The 18,530-nt window shown below is 36.4% G+C and overlaps 1 long non-coding RNA gene across 1 annotated transcript; it reads left to right on the top strand.

Annotated features, from left to right (window-relative positions):
- The first annotated feature begins 1,817 nt into the window (after nt 1–1,817).
- LOC111017830 (uncharacterized) lies at nt 1,818–7,036 on the top strand. Its single transcript, XR_002602336.2, has 5 exons — nt 1,818–1,948; nt 2,554–2,681; nt 2,926–3,011; nt 3,115–6,319; nt 6,389–7,036. It is a non-coding gene; the product is annotated as an uncharacterized LOC111017830 (long non-coding RNA).
- Nucleotides 7,037–18,530: the final 11,494 nt, after the last annotated feature.

Genomic DNA, 18,530 nt, shown 5'->3' with positions numbered 1-18,530 from the left:
ACTGTGATATAGATCCAACAAGTGCTTCTCTTGCAACTCGAATATATAACCAACATCTTGAGACATCTTTGAAGATTGAAGAGTTCTTTGAGAGCAAGTCTAAGAATCGAGATATAGATCCAACACGTGCTTCCCTTGCATCTAAATATGTCACTAACATCTTGAGACATCTTTGATTGACGTGTGAGACCAAACTACACTGTAAGATTCAATAACGTTTCATTAATAAACAACATTACCCTTACACCTCCTATAATTTGAGGTACTTAATGTTCTATACCACTATGCAATATAACACTACTAAATCTATAGAATTTAGAAGAAGAAATCAAGAAATTAAAAGAAGCAAACTAAGAGAGTCAAATTATCATAGAAAAAAGATGAGAAGAACTTAAATATATCCATGTAGGGAGTGAATAAGTAGGAAAACTTTTGAGTTTCTAACACCATTTTAATTACATTATTAATTCCAATTAAAGTAAAACACATGAATTTATAGAAATAAATATAAAAAAATTTCACATTCAAACTTTTCATATTCATAAATTTCCTATTTTTATTAATTAAAGTTATTATGTATGGAGTTGTCCAATCTTAAATTAATGTAAATAATGAATGAAATTTATTAACCAATTAATGGTTAATGATGTGTTAATAATTAATTGACAACACACCACCAATAGGAGGGTCTAAAAGCAGATGACCTATTTGTAATTGATTAATAATGATTGGGGCAAAATGGTCCAAAAATGTTTTTCAAGGATCTTGTTTTTAATAGATTATAGATTATAGATATTTTTATTTATTTTTATTTTTAAAATGAATTTCAATTAAAACAAATAATTTTAACTTTTATATCTTCTTGAGTTTTTTTTTTCAAAAAATATATCTAATTAAGTTTATATCATAGAACTCTTTTTAATAAATCTCATATCATATTTTTTTATAAAAGAAAAATATTATTTTAAAAATATGAGTAAAAATATATCAATAGAATAAATCATAGAAAAGTATCACATATGACAACGTAAAAATTGAAAATTTAAAATACTTAAAATTTGGGATAATAATTAGATCAAGAAGACCACAAATCTATTTTAGGTCCAATATATTAGGATGGTAGTTGTACTATTTAAAATGATGGAGAAGAAAGTTATTTTAGAAGCTTATAATTAGAATATTTTACGATGTTTTTTTTCTTATATTTTTATAATTGACATATTTGTATTAATAAAATTTTTAATTATTTCTATAAAAATAATATAGAATCATGAATTCTATTAATTTTTTTCTTTTTAAAAAAATTTGAAGTATTTATGAAAAATAAGTTTCAATTTTAGAATTGAGGTTAGTGCGAATTGAATTATATAATTTTATTGTCTTTCTTAAAATTGAAATATTTTTTATAATAAAAAATATAAATAAAAAATAATTGGAGCTATACTTCAGCGAACCACAATAGAAAGAAGTAAATATATCCAACCAAAATCACAACCAATGCATGCTATTTTCATCTCTAACACGTGGTTTTTGGAACTCAGTAGCTGTTTGTAAATCATGGACAATGGCAGCGTTTCCACTGACATGACAACCAATTTCAGTACTTTCTAGCCTCTATTATTTATATAATTATTTTTAAAAAGTTCACTAAATTATTATTTTTACTAATTTATTATTTTTTAATATTTTTTGTATACTTTAAAATAAACTACATAAGATGCACGTGTTTCTCACAAGTTGAACCAAAATCGTAACCAATGCATGTGATTTTCATCTTTAACAGGTAGTTTTTAATGGTCACATCAAATCGAAGTTGCATTTATGTATAAATCAAAGGCAATGACATCTTTTTCAGTAACATCACAACCAATTTCACTACTTTGTAGCCTAAATGCTCTCCCTCTGAAACAATAACCTCTCACTCCCTCGAAAACCTCTCAACCTTCAGGTGATTTCTTCCTCTAATTGGATTGCTTATTTTTATCCTTCCTCTATTGCTTCTAATTGCTTTCTAATTTCTTTTCAATATCTGTTTTGGTTTTTCGAACATAATATATATTCGGAAAGAAAACCATATGTTTTTTTTTCTTTTTCTTTTAATAATTCTTTTGACGAGTTTAGATAGACATATTGAGATTTAATATTATTTGCATTATTTTTGTTGGATATCTGTGGTTTAGTTTATTATTTCACTTTGCTGTAGTTTAGTTAAATTAAATATATAACATTAGTTTATTATTTCCCTCTAATGCCATTGATTATTTCCATGCTACTTCCAATGTTTATGTCGTTCTAGATGATTTCTTTTAATTCTTGAAAGTGTTTATAATAATACGATGCTTTCTTGCGTTTTCTTTTATAATTTTCTATATAATGTTGATGTTGTCTCCTTAGTTATGTGGAAATATTATTGAATTATGTTTTCTTGTTTTTGTGGGGAATATACCTGTTTATTATTGATTTATTTTTTTATAATTTTTGTGCGGAATATCCCTGTTTAGTGTATCTATTTGATTCCTTATTAAAGAAATTGTGTATCTGGCAATCTTCTAGTTGAAATGAAAAAGAGGAATAAGCCGCGAACAAACTATGTTTATGCCTCTATACCAACGCAGCGGATGCTCTTCGACAAAGAAATATTGAACTCGAAAAAGTTAATTTTATGGATACTCCTATGCCAAGTGAGTATTATAGACTGAGTTTGTTGGTTGATTTTCATTGCTAATGAAGTGACGAATTAATGAAATTCTCTTTTTTCTCAAAAAATGTGACAAAAGGAACATTTTTCACAATATCAAGCACCAACCGATACTGTTTTGTTTCTTTGCAACGAAACTAATGTTTGTCGCCAAATATAAACGGTGTTGTTTTTGTTGAAAAACTTAACTGAGTATATATATATATATATATATATTGTTTCTGTAGGCAAAGTCTGCGAAAAACAAGGATCGGATCCAACACAGTATCATCCGACAAAAGGTCGGATCGACAAATCCAATAGTATTTCATGTGTAAGTACTCATTTAATGATGCATATATAAGTACTCATTTAATGATGTAATTTTAATGATAATATCTAGTCAAAATTCTTACTTAATATATTTGTTATGGTAGCATAAAATGGTGTCATTAGTTGAAATAGCAAAGGAAAATGTCATGAATCAAGCGAACAAGACGCTATGCAGACAATCTTTGGCAAAAGTTTATCCTACAAGAAGAGGATGAGATCTGGTCCGAGACCACAAAATACCAAAGAGGTGGCTGAGATCTGGTCCGAGACCATAAAGTTAAAAAAGGTGGTTGAGATCTCGTCCAAGAACACAAAATAAAATAGAGGTGGTTGAGATCTGGTCTAAGACGACAAAGTAAAAAAGAGGTGGCTGAGATATGGTTCGAGACCACAAAGTAAAAAAGAGGTGGCTGAGATACTCCCAAGAGTATGTTCAGACTTTGGAAGCTCGACTTGCAAAAACTTAAGAATCACTATAGAGTGAACGACATGAATTCTTAGAGCCACAACGTTTGGCGGCTGAACTTTGGTGAAGTTCTTTCCTTAATATTGTTATTGGATCTTGAGTGCATTGGGAGGTATGGTGCCTAATGTGAAATTTGATTTAGACTTTGTTGGAGCTTTTGTTTTTTGTGCCTGGTGCGTCTTATGTTTGTTGTTGGAGTTTGAAACATTTGGATGTGGAGTTTGTTATAGAGTTTGTTGTTGCAGTTGGAGAATTATGTTTTGTGTTCCATGTAAGTTTATTGTTGGAGCTTGAGAAATATATTTTTGCTCTGGTGGATGTGAAGTTTGTTGCCATAGGTTGAAATTTTGAACGTGCCTTATGTTTGTTGTTGGAGCTTAAGCTTTTGAATGTACTTTATGTTTTGCTTTAATATTGTTAGTGGAGTTTGAAGCTTTGATGCTGTAGTGTGAGGGGTGGAGTGTGCGTGGGGTGGTGGGTGGGATGAAGGGTGCATTGAGTATGATATATAACACATTTTGACGTGGGGTGGTGCCTAATGTGAACTTTGTTTTAGACATTGTTGTTGGAGCTTTTGATTATCGTGCCTTATGTTTTCAATCTATAGAACTTGAATGTGAATTTTTGAATGAAAATTTTGTTGTTGGAGTTTAACTAACATTTGGATGTGGAGTTATTATGGAGTTGGTTGTTGGAATTTGGGAATTATGTATTTTTTCCATTTGAAGTTTGTTGTTGCAGCTTGAGAAATATGTTTTTGTTTTCCACAAATGTGAAATTTGTTGTTGAATATTGTACTTTGGAACGTATCTTATGTTTGTTATTGGAGCTTTTGAACTTTTGAACGTGTCTTGTGTTTGAGCCCAAAACAAATAATGGAATGGTAATGTTTGGAGCTTGAAATTTTTTGAATGTGAAGTTTGTTTAGGAGTTTGTTGGAGTTTGATGTTGGAACTTATATTTTTTAACGTTAAGTATGTTTAATGACTGTGTCTTTATGTTTTATTTTGTTATGTTTTTGTTTTTTTTAGGAAACGTGTCTTATGTTTGTTGTATTATGTATTGTAATTTTCCTCACATGTACGATTGAACATAAAGTTTTTTTCTTAATTTAACGACGAAATAATGAAAATGTCGTTATATTTAACAATAAAATTGTATAATGTCACAATACATACATACATATGTATATACACACACATACATACATATATACACACACATACATATACATATATATATTACATACATACATTTTAAAACCGTACTCCACGTTTGTTTCTTTTTTTCTCGAGCCTATCAAATAAAAAGTGACATTGAATTAACTTTTAGGTGCATATATATTTTCTATTTAAAAAATGTTTTATTTCCTCCTTTTATTGCCATGGATCATTCCTCATATTTTTATTATATTTTGTAAATAATTTCTTACCATTTCCATTTTTGTGTATATAATCATAATGACAAAAAATTTCATCACCTTTTTTGGAGTTCTTATTTTTTTTTTCACAATTTACGATTGCTCCATTTTCGATGATTTTATACTTATTTTTTTAAACATCCGATGACTTTACATTGGTTCACTATTATATTGTTTGTCTTATGGTTATTTTTTTTTACTTCCCGCTGTTTTTAAGTTTCTCAAACTATACTTATTTTTTTTCAAACATCCGATGGCTTTTACATTGGTTCACTATTATATTATTTTTCTGATGGGTTTTATTTTTTTACTTCCGACCCGTTATTAAGTTTCTCAGACTCATAACAATGGCTCAATTGTTCTGTCGTGGATCTAATTTTTTTCAGTGATCCATTAGTTTTTCGACAGTTGAAAATTATAGCGATATTAATATAATATAATTTCTACTCTATTATAATTTACAGTATGATAAATATATATTCGTCCAAAATATTAATATATACCTTTTATTGGTATATACTAAATTATTAGGTTATATAAAAATATACTTTTTAAACTAACCTATAGTATGACAATAATATACCCACCCAACATGTTAATATATATTTTTTAGTGGTATATACTAATTATTAAGTTATATAATATATATTTTTTTGTCCCATGTGTTATATAACATACCCACTTTATTAACATTTCTCTGATAAAAATTCTTCTTATTTTTTGAAGAGTTTTTTATGGGGTTGAGAACTTTTACAATAAGGTTTTAGAAAACCAATAGGAACTGGTCGAACCATTCGTGTTTTTTATGATCCTTGGTTTTTTCATGCTACGACTTTCAAGTCTTTATACCTCCCTCCTCCCCACTCGAATAGAGACCTATTAGTGAGTTGGTTAAAGGGAGATGGAATGAGGATTTGCTTCAGGCTATGTTTATTCAATATGATATCCCTCTAATCAAGCAAATTCTTATTAGCAGATGGATTAGACAAGGCAGTTGAACGTGGCACTATGATAAAAGTGGCATTTACATTGTTAAATAGTGAATATAAGACATTCATGCTCAAAAGGATAACAATAGAATCTCCTAACAGTAATTTAGATTGTCATATGTGGAAAAAGTTATGGAAGTTAAACATGCCTATAAAAATCAATCATTTCTTATGGACGGCTATACATAATTGTCTACCTACGAGGGAGAAATTGGGCAAAAAAAGGGATTGATATTTCCCCTTTTTGCCCAATTTGCAATTGAAAAGTGGAGGATGTTTGTCATGCTATATTCCAGTGTACTCAAACGATTTGGATCTGGACTGTGTGTACCTGCGATGCAGGTCGAGACCTTCTCTCATGGAAGTTTTGTGGATGCTTGGCTTCACTTATCCAAGTCCCAAACGCATTAAGATCTGGAATGAGTGGCGAAAAAGTAAGTGTAATCAGAAATCAGTGTTTGATATCCCAGGGAAATTTGAATAAATTTTGAAGTACCCTGCAGAATTTTAGGGTTTAGGGTTTGTGAATGGACGACGATTAAATCAGCAATCCATGGATTCACCGGATCTTCAACCTCCTCAAAGCTCACAGGAGTTACCCAATGCCGAGTGGATCTACATTCGTATTAATGCTTCTTGCAATCTGGGGCTTCCTTAAATAGGAGTAGGAGCTTTAGTTCAAGATAAAGATCTGAACATCATTTCTGCACTGTCCCAATTTGTGGATGTCGGATTCTCACATTTGCATTCAGAATTGGTGGCCATTAAGGAAGCTCCCCACCTTGCTCTCTAGTTGGGGTTCCATCAGATTTGCCTGGAGTTTGATTGTCTTGAAGCCGTGAAGCTTCTTGCTTCACATATGGAAATTTTGGGAGAGTCGGAGGTTTTGGTTGTCGACATTCATAGGCTTCGAAAGAGTTTGGGAAAAGTTAGTTTCAGCCATGTGCACAGAGATCAAAATACAGTAACCAACTGTTTGGCGAAATATGCATTGTTTACTAAGCTTAATTGCCTTTGGAACTCAAATTTTCCTTCTTGGGTCTTGTTTCACCATGGCCCATTTGGTGCTTCTGTTGCCCAAGTGGCAAGTATTTTTTAATGAAGTTTCTTTTTCTTTGGATTTCAAAAAAATAGAAAAGTATACCCATCAAGTAGGTTGTATAATATATATTTCTTATTGGTATATACAGTTATATAACATATACATTTATTATAATTTGAAATCTCCCACTAAATGGCCATTGAAATCGTACAAAATGCTGAAGAAATCACGTAAAAAATCAGGTGAGTTCCTTCTCGTCTTTGGTGAAGAAACGTCGGTGAACGATCTAAAATATTGGAAAGATTACTTAGTTTTTCATCGGGTGTAGCGGTGAATGACTGCTCGAAAAAAATTAAAATATAAAAAGCTAAAGTATGGAGCTTATTGTCGATGGCAGTGAATAATCGCTCAAAAGACCACTGAAAAAGGAGATCCAGCATTGAATAATTACCAGAAAAATAGCTAAAAACTAGAGCTTCTCATGCGACAGTGAATATTCGATGGAAAACACTATAAAACAGGATATTCTCGTTAACTGCCGGAAATCACTAAAAACTAGATCCTTTCATTGGCGGTAATGAATAGTCAGTAGAAAACATATTAAGATAGGAGATTTTCATCAGCGGTGGTGAATAATCATCTAAAAATTGCTAAGAACTATAGTTTTGCTTGACGAAGGCTCTTTCTTCTCTATGTCTTTTTTGGACAGGGAATCAATTGTTAGCTTGGTGTGATTTTGTAAAATATGGTTGAGAACTCTTTGGCCATAAATCAAAGAATATTTTATTAAAGAAAGTTGATGGGTTTTTTTGGATGGAAACCAAGATTTGTGCCATAGTTTTAGATGCTACCTTAATTTTTTTAATTTGTTTATAAAAAAAGTATATTACATGGTAGTTTAATAATTTAAAATTTGGCTTCTTCACCAACGGGCTCAACTATGGACAAAATTATCAATTTTTATAGATTTTAGACATTTATGTAATTAAGATCTAAAAAGTAGTTTATTTGTGTAACTATCCCAAAATTATTAGAGACTTAATCCCATACTGATATGAAAAATTTGAAAGTGCATTAGTTTGTAGTTAATATTAAGTCGTTTAGATGGAATTTATTGTTTTTTCTTTATTTTGATTATACTTATTTATTCAAGTAATCTTTTATTAGACTCGATTTCTATTCACTATAAGAATTTTGAGTTACACTAATGAAACTTCTCCCGACACATCCAAAAGCGTCGGCATTGTCCACTTTTCCCAATGCTTTCTAAAAAATGTTGGAAAAAGTACCTGAGTTAAAATAACATGTCCTTTTTCGAATGGACACTACAAGAATCAATTATAATTTGTCGCCATTTCTCCCAATGAAATGGCATTTCATTGGGAAAAGTGTCTTACGCTGAAGCAACTCAAATTCGTTGGCAATGGTCTGTCTGGCGACCTTAAGTTATATATTTATGTTTTGTTTTTAATGTTCAATTATGTTAAAGTACAGTAATCCATGCTTGAGTTCTTACACTTTTACTTATGCAAAACTGGTTCTAATTAAACATGCCCCAAAATCTCATATGTAAATACATCTATTAGGAGCTACAGTCTATGTTTAAAGAATACAAGGCGAAATTACATGACCACTACAAAGGATTTGCAACTCTTGAGGAAGCTTGTGCGAATCCAGCTCCTCGTATTGAATGTGAAGACGATTGGGAGCATTTATGTTGGGAGTCACCAGAGTCAAGGTACAATACTTCTTATCCATCCAACCATTGCATATGATATAAATCATTTGTTCACCTATACTAAGAATTGGTAATTTTACATAACTGATAATTTCTCATAACTTATTTTGTTAATATGTAGCATTACTTATGTTGGAATTGACTATGTAATTAATATCAAATGCAGAAAGCAAAACAGGGTGTTGAGATCAACCAAATACTATTGTTTAAAGAGACAAGACATCATCCAACGAAGAGGTGAATAAACCCTAAAATTGGATCCATGTATGTAAGTTTTATTTCGTCAATTTTGCTTAGGGAGTACGTGTCATCCATGTATAGTAATATATTATCATATCTAAGCCATAAATGCATATTGAAAGTGTCCAACTGAAATAAACACCTCCCCTAGAGGATTACAACCCCTCACATAATTGACTGTTTGTAGATAGTAGAGCAAGCTCATTGCAACCGGTAGAATTGACACTAGTCATTCAACCATACAACAGAATATAGAACAAATAGCTTATACTCAAGAAGCCTTAGCCGAAACTAAAGAAGAATTAGCCCGGACTCAAACAACCTTAGCCGAAACTAGATCATAATTGGCTGCTATTAAGGAAAACGAAAATGAATTAACGTATTGTGATATGTTATTCTAAGTAAACCATAAATGCATAAAATTTTGGTCCAATTGAAAGAAGAACCGATTCCAGAAGATTTCAACCCCTCATAGAATCGGTGTTTATAGAATGATATTTGGTCATCGATTAGTCTATATCGTAGGGATAGGTTGGGCCTCAAAGCTAAAACCATGTAAAGCAAGCTCATCACAACTAGAAAAATTGACATAAACCATGACAACCATATAACAAAATACAAAAGAGCTAGCCCAGACTCAAACAGCCTTAACCGAAAGTAAAGAAGAATTAGCCTAGACTCAAGCAACCTTAGCATAAACTAGAAAAGAATTGATTGCTATCAAGGAAAACAAAAATGAGATGCGTGCAGAGTTAACTTCATTCTGACAAGTTGTTGAAAGTTTTGCTTGTAATCAATGGAGCTCAATATTAGACCCGTGATCAGATAGGTATGAATAACCTACTTCTAATATTTTTTAAACATGCATATAGTTTTGAGGCTGGTTGGATAGTTGTGACGTGACATAGTTGTGTAGCTATCATGCAGTGATAGTACGAAGTTACGAGAGTTGATATTTGTGGTTTGAAATAGTCATGTGTGGCTATCCTGCAGTTATGGTAAGTTAAAGAGTTAGTTTTGATATTTGTGTTTCGCAGAGTTTGTAGGATTTGAAGTGTATGTTTGATGAGTTTGAGAGTGCAAAGTTGTTAGGAATAAACTGAATAAAGATGTGTTGGTGCAAGCATGAAATTTTGGCTTTATATCGCAATATCTTTGTCATGTGTTTGAAGCCTCAAATTCATGCTTGCACCAACACATGTGGCAATTGTATTATGAAAAAGTCATTTATTGTGTAATATAAAACATCATATTTGGCTATGCGTGTAGCTACTACTTATATTATGGATTAGTTTGCTAAAGAACCATGTGTTGGTGCAAGCATGTTAGAAGGTGATAAGAATAACACTAAGAATTTGACACTAGAATTGAGCATGAACCTTGTGAAATTTTGAATAGGGATTGTCCTACAGAAGACCAATAAACCCAAGTCATGTATTGAACCTTCCACATTAGAAGATTAAAAGGTGGCTAAAGTATAGAGGTATAATGATGTGTTGTTCTCTAATGATATATCATAAATGTTGAAATTGCTTCAACATAGCATATTAGATAACATGGAGTTGAAGTCTTCTTTTTAAGGGTCGTAGTTGAAGAAGAAATAAATGGTAAAAGTAGTGAGGTATGTTGCTCACTTTTGATGTATTATTGTCATGAAGAAATTATGCTTCTAAGAACATAGAATTGCATTCACATAGCCTTCTTACATCTTTTATACGCTTCTAAGAAATGATAAAAGAAAGTGTATATTGATCTATATATGTATGTTTATGCTTGTAGGTGTGCAGATGTATAATTTTAAAGACTAATTTTGGAAAAATATCAACGTAGAAGAAAAGCAATGCCTTGTTTTGTTTTATATGCTTCTAAGACTCATTTTGCTAGTGGCTTACAAGCTGTATAAAAACAATGGAGGCGTTGGCGATTATTGAAGGGCTTCAGAACATAATTACATTGGTGGCTTACCCGATAGTTGTTGAATCCAACTCTTCTAAAATCGTTAAACTGGTGCGGTGGGAGGTGGAAGATCTGACTGAACTGCAATATGTGGTGGAAGAAATCCAACAGCTTAAGTGGTCATGGTTGTAATTGTCATTGACAAAATTGAAAGAGAAAGGAATGAGTGCTCCCATAGATTAGCACGAAGGGCACGTGGATTACAAGAGTTAGACTGTTGGAATGTGTCTATTCCTAGATGACTAGAAATGTTGGCCAAAACTGGATGGTGTTGGCCAAAACACGATGTGGTGTTTGTTTGAATGTTTTCTTCTAAAACAAAAAGACCCATTTTGCTAAAGTATTATTACTTCATTCTTACTTCATTCCTTTTCTATAAGAATATTTGCAGTTTAAAAAAATAGACTTTTTACCGTATTGTTTTTGTGTTAAATGATGAAATTTTAGGTATAATATTTAGGTTCCAAAAAAACCCAAAAAAAAAAATGTATATTGGCTAAGCAAATGCGAAATATGGGGACGTTTTGAAAAACATCAAGATATACCACACATCCCGACATTTTGAAAAGCATCGATAGAAGTAGTATATTTCTACACTTTGCAAAACGTCGAGATAGATCAACTCTGTCGACAATTTGTCAAAGCATCAGCATACGCGTTGTATATCTCGATGCTTTGAAAAACATTTGAGATATATTGCTTATGTCGATGATTTTTAAAAATGTTGGCATATGTGTTATATCCCAACGTTTTGAAAAAACGTCGGAATATACCGCCTATCTTAACATTTTGTTTACTTTTGTCGGCATGGGTCTCCCAACGACCCTATCTTGACAAAATATTTTCTCCGAGATAAGTTTACCTGCCGTTGTTTTATTGTTCTCCTGACGTTTTTTGGCGTCAGCAGAAAGAACATTTATAGTAGTGGCGTTTGATGACTTAGGCTGACGTTTTAAAAGCGTCGAGAGATGTCTCAAAAAACCTAAAGTCTCTTCTTCCTCCGAGTTGTTTACAACCATCCCCACAAGATTTGTCATTTGCTGGTCTAGTCTTCCGCTCCCTCCGTTGTTCTCTATGTCGCCGGCTGTCGTATTCATTAAACAGACATTACATACGCCATTTACAGTGGCGTTCCAACATAAACAAAAGAAGAAACGAGTAAAAGTTAAAACTTCCACGGGAAGATCCCAGATCTACGGAAATCCAAGCCTTCTCTCCAGCACAAAAACGCATATCTCAAGTTGCCAAAGGGCAGGCCCCATTCGCTTGAAACGCCTGTTTATGAGGCGAGCACATCTGTTATCCACTGTCCGCACGTGCTTGAAACCGAGATGTTGGCGGTCGCAAAAGAAGGACTAGATCAGAAGCGGGCGGCATACGCGCTCCTTCAGATCACGTTGGCCAGAAAAAACTTCCATGGAAAACGATAGTGGCCTAAGAGTATGGAAGCAGACTTGGAGAAGAGAGGAGAGGGTAAAACCCTTCTCTCCCCACCGCCCCCTTTTATAGCCAAAGTGGGAAGCCCCACTTGGGGTAAACTTGTCATTTCACACGAAGACCGCCTCCGCATAAAAGTAAATGTAGAGATAGAAAATTAAGAAAAAGGAAGTTTAATTAATAACTAAAGGAAGCTGTGGGACCCCTCATTTCATTACATAGGAAAAAAGAAACGGGAAAGAATGTGGCAATACCGCCAAAGGACACCTTGGACTACACACAAAAAAAGGGAGAAGGAAAAGCGACATAATCGATGCGTTGGTGCATGGCGCACCATCCTCCTCTCCAAGCGCCTGACCTTGCGAAAGAGTGATTGGTAAGCCTGCTCCGTCTCTTCCATCCCTCCGATGACGTCTCGACCATCTCAACAGCAAAATGGCGGCCATTCTTCGCGTCAACAAACTCCTCCTGCATTTTGCTAAGGTCCCGCTCCAGTTCACGAACATGGGCAATGAGTTCATCCTTGTTCAGTGGCACAAGATCGTGGGAGCCCAGGAAGGAGCAATCTATGGTCCAGAAAGCCTGCCGCTGCGTTTGAGGGTTCGCTTTCCTCTCCCCAGCCGTTCCCATCCTCTGCTCCTTCATCTGCATCGTCTTCCTCCTCCGAAAGATACCCCCCATTAAAGACCAGGTAATCCTCCTCCTCTGAAGAAACCTCCTCCTCGTTCGGAAGAAGATAGTCCTCATTCTCGTCAAGGAGATGTAACTTCGGGAAGTAAGGGTTATTGTCCAAAGGGGTATCCACTCAAATGGGGTCATTGTTGGAAGATCGAGGCATTTCTTTTGAGGACAAGTAGACCCAAAAAGAGTAGACGGAGAAAAGAGATGACGACAGAAGTAGGGCCAATGCTCAATTTAAAGGGAGAATTGGTGATCCCCAACCGTTGGATCAGACATCCAGGTATTGCTTTAGCGTGGGTAGGGTCGCTCTATATCCCCAGACGAGTGAACCTACGTGCCGCACGATCCCATTGGGACACGTCGAGGCGACGTGAAATAATGACAAAAATACCAAAGTACTGACGGTCGGGGAATGTGACCGAAGAGTGATCCCTAGCGCTCCAGATAAGGTAATAAGTACCCTGACGAGTACAAAATCGATGTGGAGCGTCGTGCCACTGCCAGCCTATTAGAACATTCCAAGTTCCAAGGCTCCCCTCGAGTCCTGATAGCCCACGTGGCACCACTCGACCGCAGGCATGACTCATGAGAACGGATGTTCCAAGGCATTTTCCTGAGTAGAGGACCCGAATAAAGCTCCCACTCGGATGTATTCCTGCATCCTCAAGAACACTTAAAGTTCCAAGGCTCCCCCCGAGTCCGGATAACCCACGTGGCACCACTCGGCGGCGAGCACGCCTCTGGATAATTGATGTTTCAAGGCATTTTCCCGAGTAGAGGACCCGAATAGGGCTCCCACTTAGACGTATTCCTGCCTTCTCATGAACACTCAAAGTTCCAAGGCTCTCCCTGAGTTCATATAGCCCACGTGGCACCACTCAGCCACTGGTACGCCTCTGGAAAATTGACGTTCCAAGGCATTTTTTCGAATAGAGGATCTAAATAGAGTCAAAATTTTAAGTAAATTTTGATTTACTTTTTGAAAGTGCATTAATTTTGATTTGGATTTTGAATTATGATAAATATTGCATTATCTTTTGAAAATAATTTTTTATGATTTTGGAGTTATTTGAAAGCAAATTTTCGATTTTATTTTAAAAAATAATTATAAAATAATGTTTTAATACATTTCGAAATTGTTATAAAAAAATACATTTTGAAATTATTTTTAACACAAAGTATCTAAGACATTAATTATTATTTTAAGTTATGATTTTTGGAAGAATGTTGTATGTTGAATATTTTTAAATAATTATATAAAATGAAATTTATTTGATAGGAAAAGATTATCGAATATGTTTGGTGGAAAAGATTACAAATTGGTTGTGTGAATGCAATCACTCGTAAATGTCCTATTAATTAGTATTTAGCTAGTCTGTCATACAAAGATTACAAAGATTGCAAATATGTGAAAAATGATGATGGTGCGAAGACATCATTTTGTTCTATATTTCAACATTTTAATTTTATTTTACTCTTTTAATGAGCCCATTTACTCTTCCTGGTGGAAAAATGGTTGCAAACTTGTTAATCTAAGTCCCTTTAATAAAAGGGAGTGCTCCCAAATAAAATAAAAGGGGCAGCAGACGATCACACATAGTTTTTCATACCAGCTGTTTGGGGAAGGAAATTGGAGTGGCACGTGGAGGATGATTTTGCCCTCTTGTGCAGGTCTTCCCATAGTTTAGTCCGAGCTGTTTACTGACTTGAGCGTCGAAGATTTTGCCCTCTTGTGCAGGTCTTCCCATCATGCTTGATGTTGGGGCTTGGACCGAGTTCAACCTTGACCAAGATTTTACTTTGTGAATTTCTTTGCATAAACATTTGGCGCCATCTGTGGGAAAGGACATTTTTAAGTCATCTCAATCCAAACAATCCGAGATGGTTCAACCAACTACCTCAGTTAATTCAGCAGATCGTCGAGCTCTCAACAGCGACAATGGCATTCCACGCGAGGTTGATGCAAAGATTGCAGAAGATCACGGATAGGGAGGCCAAGGCAGCGAACAACCTCATAGGTAGGCCCGCCACGAAAACATAGCCTTACCTCCTACTCATCTGCAAGGGAATAAGGCCCATCATGGCCGAGGTGAAGCGTCGAAAAGGACTTCACGTAAGTCTACTCCAGCAATGGATCCTAATGTCCTCGCCACCCTCTAGTGCAAGCTCAATGACATGCGTACTTGGGTGCGCACGATGGAGGAAACCTACAATGACGTGATGCGAGCTAATCGTACTGGGTCCTAGTCTAAGGTCTCAAAGGACGAGGAGGACCAGCATCTCGGAGGGGAAACCAGAGATCCTCCTCTACACCTTGATCGTGATGATCAGTATCTCGATGATAATGAGAGAGCTGATTATAGTCGTCGAGAGGGTGACCTTAGAAAGGTTCTAAAGACAAGAAGAAATAGAACTCTGCCTTTATAATCGAGGACGTCTCTCCTTCTTACTCACACAAAAATTCGAACTTTAAAGCTCAATCTCCTTACAACCCGCTTGCACCTGAAGGATTGATAACGAGGGAAGAGTTCAACCTGATGAAGAATAAATTTGACGCACAGGTTAAAGCTCTCAAGGCGAGGTGCCAGAAGAAAGATAATGTGTTTGATGATGGCGAGATGGGCGAGTCGCCATTCACCTTGGACATTCTTGAGGAACCTAAACCTGCCATGTTCAAAACGTTTGCCATGAAACCCTACGATGGATCCAAGGATCCAAAAGATTATGTGGAGGTCTTTAAAGGCTTCATAGACTTTCAGGCGGGTTCGGATGCTATGAAATGTCGAGCATTCCATATTGCTTTGATTGAGAGTACCTGGCTCTGGTATAGAAGGCTGTCGACCAGGTCGATCTCGACCTACAGTCAGCTGAGAAAGGAGTTCATAAGTCAATTCTCTTCTCGACAGTATGACCAAAAGACAGCCACACATCTTGCCACCATTCGACAAAAGGAGGATGAGACACTGATGGAGTACGTGACCAAGTTCCAAGTGGAAGTTGAAGGTCCTACTTCGACGACTCAGCCATGTGCTACTTTCTCTATGGCCTGGCCAATGAGACCTTGACGGTCAAGCTGGGAGAAGAGGCTCCAGCAACCTTTGTTGAGGTCTTACAAAAGGCCAAAAACGTTATCGACGGTCAAGAGCTGCTTCGAACCAAAACAGGTCAGACGGAGAAGAAGTCCGACCAGAAAAAGCACAACTACAAAGACAAGGGGAAACCAAACTTCAAATCTAAGGGCAAGGGGTCAAATTTCGAAAGTCGATTTGACCACAAGGGCTCTGACTCAGGCTTCAACCGAAGTTGACCTTACGAGCGTTATACGCCAACAACAATCCCGATCTTGAAGATCCTCACCAATGTCAAAGAGATCGGGATGGAGAAACTTCTCAAACTCCTCAGAAATTCTGGGGAGACCCTAAAATGCAAAATAAAGATATGTATTGCTGTTTCTATACAGATTATGACCATGATACCTCAAGTTGCTTCGAATTGAAGTGCCAAATTGAAGACTTGATTCAAGATGGATACTTCAAAAAGTTCATGGGAAGCTCAGATCCAGCTCGGTAGAGAAGAAAGAAGAAAGGAGGCGTTCAAGGACGCCACCACGAAGGGATGACCAACCTGCGATCATCAACACCATTTTTGGATGCCTTAGTGGGGGGCCAATCTGGAAATAAGACGAAGGAGCTGGCTAGAGAAGCTAGGTAGGATGTATGTACCACTGAAGTGCAGAGGTTGACCTGCCCCATTTCCTTCTCAAACTCCAACCTTGAAGAGGTTCATTCACCCCACAACGATGCCTTGGTGATTTCGTCTCTTATTGACCAAGTCCAGGTCAGGAGGGTACTCGTTGATGGAAGGGCGTCTGCGAACATTTTGTCCCTCACCACCTATGTTGCCCTAGGGTGGACCAGAGCACAGTAGGATGGCCGAGTTGCCCTAGGGTGGTCAAACACTTTTAGTTGGATTCGCCGGGAAAACGATCACCCTAGAAGGGTGCGTTGATCTCCCCATTCAATCAGTTAAGGGGATACTCGAATCAGCAGGATGGTCGAGTTCGTAGTAATAGACGGCAGATCGGCCTATAATGTTATTTTTGGGTGACCCATCATTCACGCACTTCAGGCCATTCCATCTACCGTCCACCAAGTCATGAAGTACCCGACCCCCCACGGGGTCGACCTTGTCCATGGAGAGCAGAAGACTTCAAGGGAATGCTATGTTGCAACACTCAAAGGGTCAACAGTTTGCGTCCTTAGCGATGAAGCGAATCTCTCCACTGAGCACAATCCAGACCGTGCCACAGCAATGGAAGAGCTCGAGCTTGTCCCTTTGATTAGCCCTGAGAAGCAAGTAAGCATAGGCATTAAGCTGGGGGCCGCCGACAGAGAAGAGCTTGTGTCCTTCCTCAGGTTCAACTCGAACGTCTTTGCATGGTTCCATGAGGACATGCTCGACATCGATCCAAAAATAATGGTGCATCGCCTCAACATTGATCCATTATTCCAACCTGTTAAACAGAAAAGAAGACCTATAAAACAAAGAGAGGAGTGATGTAATAGTTGAAGAAGTTAATAAGCTCTTGAAATAATTGAAATTCTGTATCTCGAGTGACTCTCTAACGTAGTCCTAGTTAAAAAGTCTAATGGGAAGTGAAGAATGTACATGGACTTTATCAATTTATACAAGGCATGCCCCAAAGATTGTTTTCCACTTCCAAGAATAGACCAGCTCATAGACGCAACAGTCGGGCACAAGCTGCTCACCTTTATGGACGCCAACTCCAGGTACAACCAAATAAAGATGTATGAGCCTGATCAGGCTTATACCTCATTCATAACCGATTAGGAGCCTATATTGTTGCAAAGTCATCCCATTTGGCCTAAAACATGCAGGTGCGACCTACCAGAGGATGGTGAACAAAATGTTCGCCAACCTAATCAGCCGTAATATGGATGTGTATGTGGACGACATGCTTATCAAAAGCAAGCAGGCCAAGTCGCACCTTGCCGACCTGTCCAAGACGTTTGGAGTACATCGTAAATACCAGACGAAGCTCAATCCGACCAAGTGTACTTTTGGAGTTTCCTCTGGGAAATTTCTCGGCTTTATGCTGAATAACTGAGCAATTGAAGCCAACCCTGAGAAGATTAAAGTCGTGCTCGAGATGCAAGCACCAAAGAACCTTAAACAGCTACAATGCTTGAATGGAAGAATTGTAGTCCTCATTAGGTTTGTCTCCAGTTCCACTAACAAATGTCTTCCCTTCTTCAAAGTACTCCGAAAGATGGAGTCATTTGAATGGACAGCCGAGTGCGATGAGGCTTTTAAACAGCTCAAGTCCTACCTTTGATCGGCCCCGCTGTTGGCAAAATCCTTGTCAGGAGACAAGTTGCAATTATACTTGGTCGTGCGATAAGATGGTCAATTTGGCCCTAATCAAGTAGGAAGGAGTGCGTCAATGTCCAGTCTATTACACAAGCAAGGCTGTGACTGAGGCCGAGACCAGATATCCCCAAATAGAAAAACTGGCTTTCTCCCTGGTCAT

This window comes from Momordica charantia (genome assembly GCF_013281855.1).
Source record: "Momordica charantia cultivar OHB3-1 chromosome 1 unlocalized genomic scaffold, Mcharantia_2.0 BLBB01000001.1, whole genome shotgun sequence".
NCBI classification, from domain to species: Eukaryota; Viridiplantae; Streptophyta; class Magnoliopsida; order Cucurbitales; family Cucurbitaceae; genus Momordica; species Momordica charantia.
Note: the sequence above shows the minus strand (reverse complement) of the source record. Positions and strands in the feature narration are given on the sequence as shown.